Source organism: Haliotis rufescens, unplaced genomic scaffold (genome assembly GCF_023055435.1).
Source record: "Haliotis rufescens isolate VD_foot unplaced genomic scaffold, xgHalRufe1.0.p SCAF_6, whole genome shotgun sequence".
Classification (NCBI taxonomy): domain Eukaryota; kingdom Metazoa; phylum Mollusca; class Gastropoda; order Lepetellida; family Haliotidae; genus Haliotis; species Haliotis rufescens.
The window spans coordinates 17,445,088-17,450,410 of record NW_025964334.1 but is presented as its reverse complement, the minus strand read 5'-3'; positions in this window follow the sequence as shown (position 1 = coordinate 17,450,410).

Below are 5,323 nucleotides of genomic sequence, written 5' to 3'. Positions count from 1 at the left end.
GATTGGTTGCTACAACGTTGTGCGTAAACCAAAATACAACCAAATCAAGACGTTGTCACAACGTCCATTTTTTACGTTGCTACAACGTTTAACCAAAACGTCGCGACAACGTAGGTATCGCATGTGGCGACACTACAGCCATTGCAGCACGTTGTTGCAATGTCAGTGTAGATTAACGCCTGTTTTATTCCTCAATACCTCCCAGGCAGCCTGAAAAGTTTGTACCAATCTAGTTAAGACGTCAGGTACCAAGCATTACATTCTGCAAACTGAATTCACTTTAACCCTATCCATGAAACAGCAAGTCAATGAAATGCACTCTCTTTTGGCAGAGTTTGAAATACGGCCAAGATAAAAATCTAAATGTTTTAAATCACATGTACAATTTGGTTATATAATATTTATTTTCCCAAACAATTTTCAAGGCTTTGTGCATATTGTTCACAAATGTTTCAACACAATTAAAAGATATTTGATTTTCCCACGAATTTGCAAATTAAAAACCATCAAACAATAAGCCCTGCACAAATTGAAACATTTACATTTTCTTAGCCTTACCCCATACATTCAGCATTGAGAGCAACACTGTGACAAACAGAATAGTCTATGCATCTGATGTCCTAAGATCCATTTCCCAGTAAACGAAATGACAAAAGAATTCTGGTTGAGGTGACCTTTTTTTATTTGTTAAATGACAAGTCAGAACTTGGGCTGAGTTGCTGAGGAGCCTTTTCAGTCCTCAGATGAAAAGTCACAGGGATGATCTTCAACTGTATCCATAGTCTCTCCTTATGCCTTGGTAACTGAATAAAAAACGACACAAATGTAAAATGGCAAGGCAAGGGACATATTTCTGACATAACAAAATAATGGTTGCATTCCCAAAAATAATGTTTTGATGTCTGGTGGCAGTCTTTAAACTGTTAAAAACTGCTGAAAGTGCGAAGTAGGCACTGACAGTAATACCATGATGCTCTTGGATCATACATAAGCAGAAAAGCTTTTAGCACTGAATCATTGGTGTAACTTTATACCCCCGCCCTTTTAGATTGTGGGTATAATTGAATAAGAATCATCTAAATTTTAATTCTTGAAGATGTTTGTATATATTATTGCATCAGACATACCTTTCTGTCAGTGATGTTCTTTAAACAAATATGCTCCCACAATACTGTTTTCTCCACCTGAAAGAAAAACAGAAACCACAAAGTATCACATTCTTAAATAAACCAGTACTGTACAGATAAATCCCATTTACTTAGACTAAAAGAGTATGATGTAACTGGTGGTAATATTGGCAAATAGTTTTATCAGTCAACAGATCAACTGTAGTTATTCAAAAGCAGTAACTTTACCTTTCTGCTGTACATTACAAACTAGTGATTCAAGTGAATATGTTGGCCAAGTTTCTAAAACCTTATTTGAAAAATATGTACATAAATGAAAAATATATATTGCCAAATAAAATAAATAGTTCCAATATTTGAAGCAAGAATGTTGAATATGTATTATGAATTGGCCCACCAATAAGTGATAGAAGTGTTAACACTTTGGGGTATTTATCCTAATTAAAACTGTGATTATTTTTTTTAATACTTAGATCTACCTTAATATTTTCCATATTAAGATGCCAGGATAGTTATATATGTTCTAACATTTACAAAGATTGGAAACATGGGGAAATTAACAAAATGCAATAGCTTATACAATACCAGACTAAGTTGAAACAGCTCTAAATATTTATTGAAATTTATTTGTCACTACTTTTATTAACATAGATCTAATACAGTTAAATATCGTTAAATATAATTTTGTAGTATGGTAGCCTAAGTGGCAACATATGGAGATCGAAAACCGAACGAATATATGATTGCTATCAATTCCATTGTATTTTTCATTGGTGCACATTGGCTACACCTATCTCACCTTAATAATCAACAAACGATGACCAACTCACTGACAATATATGGTGATATTTAACTTTTGACTATCGACTTGCTTATCATTACCAGCGAGGACAATACCGCAAACACCCCGTTATAGCGCGCGACGAGAGACTCGTTTTACTTTTGCTCGTTTTCATTAGAAGGGAGTCGGACATAGATCTAGTTATCGGAAAATGATGAATTGATTCTTTTTTGGAAATAATAAAAATACACATGGTAAACGCCTTGCTATTATAAACTTTTATAGACAGCACCAACAACCTGATGATCCACATTTAGGCTACTTCAGTCAGTGCTAATTAGGCATAAGTATGTTTCTGTCTCTTCCCGAAAATACAATTCTTTTCATAACATCATTGAGCGCTTTAGACTAGGGCTATAACTAGCAGCCTACAGAGAGTCGATCTGAAAATACTTCCATTGTTTTGATTCCCTCTTTTCGCTGTATAAGAGAAATCGGCATCTACTTAACCTTTCCCATGGACTGAATGAGCCACATTGTTTCACAAAAATCAAAGTCAGAAGATTAGTACGTGTAAACTTTTAATAGTAATGATGTGAGAAATAACACGGAAGAAATGGCGATAACTGTCAGTGGTCAGTAGGCGATGCATAAGTTAGGCCTATTTACAGACCTACACGCTTACGATCGAAACCCGAACATAATATGACGGCCACAAAACGCCGCCAGACTGAATTCTGGTAATTACCCTTGGTATCCATAAAATAATAATATGGAAAAAAGTCTTGGGCCCCCCTTCACCTCTATCATCATATTCTGTGAATCATATTAATATCAACACTGACGCTCAGTGAAAGTGACCGGCAAACTGCATTCTAAACCCTGCCACTTCTGAATAATACGATACATTTAAATCATTGGACGATCTGCATGTACAGAAACATATCAACAAGCGGAGACTACTTTTGAAAAATTAACTTACCTCATCCGAATTCACAGATCATCTGTCCAGTTCCAGTTGCTGCACAATCACTTGCTTGTAATATATTATGTCCAGAGTGAGTTTGAGCTAAGATGGCTGGTGACAACAAATCTTCCGCGACAATGTGACGTCATTCTGACGTCACTTCACGAGGCAACAGGCTAATTTTTCTGCAGTCACTCTCATGCCGCAAATAGTACGCGCCATTTGTTTTAAACTGTAATATTGCTTGTGACAACATTTAGTAGACAGATAACTTCGTTTATAGATATATATGTTTAAAAAAAATAACACTATGAGATGGTAGATCTACAAGTGGTTTCCTAAACATCATTTACAAAAAGTGTTGTAATGTCCAAAGCACAACTTTATCACAACGTTAATTTGCAACGTTGTTGTAACGTTGTGGAATAACGTTGTCATAGATATACGCAAGTACGTTCTGGAAATTTTAGTATTAAGAGATGAAAATTCAAATGCCGAATATATAGAAAGGTAATGCATTACTACCTTCGTATTCTGACAAATTCATGTTGATTTTGATAAAGCAGCTCTATTCCTTTATGACTATCGAGAAGCAAACTCAATAACGTTTCACCGACGTTTCAGAAACGTAGTTACAAAACGTTGTGTGATGTCCAATGCACAACGTTTTCACAACGTGAATGTTCAACGTTGTTATAACGTTATGAAATAACGTTGCAGGTCGACGTTAAAATAACGTTGTGACAACGTTATATCACGACGTTACATATCCACAACCTTTCCACAACGTTGTGACAACGTCGTGTGTTAGCTGGGTACTGCGGTTGCCCAATTTGAGGCATCAGTGATAAACTTGATGTCCGATGCGCTTCCCTATTTTGACTTGTACCGACCTTAGTTTCATGTTTTTAACACAAATTACCCAACAGTTCAAACATCCTACTGAATTTCATGTATTTATGACACTCTTATTTATGACTCCCGTGTTCTTATAGCTGAACAACTAAATTGCCTTTGCATGTGTTTGAGATTGGTTCCACCGGTAGGGCAGGATACGCTTGCTAAAAAATTGATTCATAAACACATGCTTATGATATATTCCGAATCGTAGAATCGACTCTGAGATATCTGATGAATATGGAATGGGTTGTGTCGCTTTTATTCAATTATTATTTTGTACTTTAACAAGGCACTCAATATTCAAGCAATATAAGAGAGTCCAGTGAACCAGTGGTTGATAATTAATTAACCTAGACATCGAGCCTGGCCACCTTTGCCAGACACCTTGTACAGCAAGAAGAGTGTGCTGTTGACCAATTCTAACTAGGAATCATTGATGTCTAGTATTACATAAGTCATTAATGTCCACCATGTGGTCACTGATGTCAAGTATTTGTACTGATTATTATTTTACAAACGAAGAAAACATTGTATCATCATGGTCACTTTTGCGAGGAAACTTTCTTAAAATATTACCTTTCCAAATTTGCAGGACGTGACATTAATGCGGCACAGATGGAAAATGTGAATTCGTGAATATCATTTAAAACTCTCAAGTGTTTTCGTCAATGTTTTGGGTCTCCTGGCAGTTAGATACAATCACCTCGTTTGGGTGAACTTGGCATTAACATGCCTGTTATAAACGATTAATCTATCAAATCCCCTTTTGAAAATAGACACAGACGTATTATGTCACGATTAATGTATTTGGCGCCATCTCCTATTTTGTCCCCGCCAGTCCTGTTATGATATCAACATCATGGTGTTTCCACTTCACTGTGAGCAATAGACTAACTAATTAATGACCAATGACACTTCTAACATCCAGTTTCATTACATTGTGAGTCTGGTCTAAGCGAGATAGTTTAATCACATTTTCTACATAGTCTTACCCTACACCATCTGAATACGTTTCCCTGGATAAAGACTTGGTTAAAGTAGTCCAAGGCTGGCTATCAGTGGCGGCAGTGGTTTGAAATATTGTTTATGCAATCGTGGTGTGCTTGAAACACAATACCTTTTTTGGTCACTACTTCAGGACATACACTTTTATTACACGTGTATAAACGGAGACCAGGTGGTGCGTGTATGTCTGTGACATTACAATGCATGTTACAGTCAACGAAGGCATACTACTCAAATCGTATTTTATCATCAGTAAGTTCTAAGAGCTGCAGATCTTGCTTTAAAGACACCAAGCACAATTGATTGTAGTTACTCCAGTTTTCTTAGACATAATAGGGAACGGTTTTATGGTAAGTCAAGACCACACACGCTTCTCTGGCTGAAACGTTTTCCTGTGAGAGCAGATATAAACCAAGGCTCTGTGATGTATTTACTTGCATGCTTGGTCGTGACAGCTCGCAGACAGTTGTGAAGCTTTTGTTCCGCACAATCCCAGGTCTCTACTTCCTGAACAAGAGATACTTATGGTGGTATACACGTCAA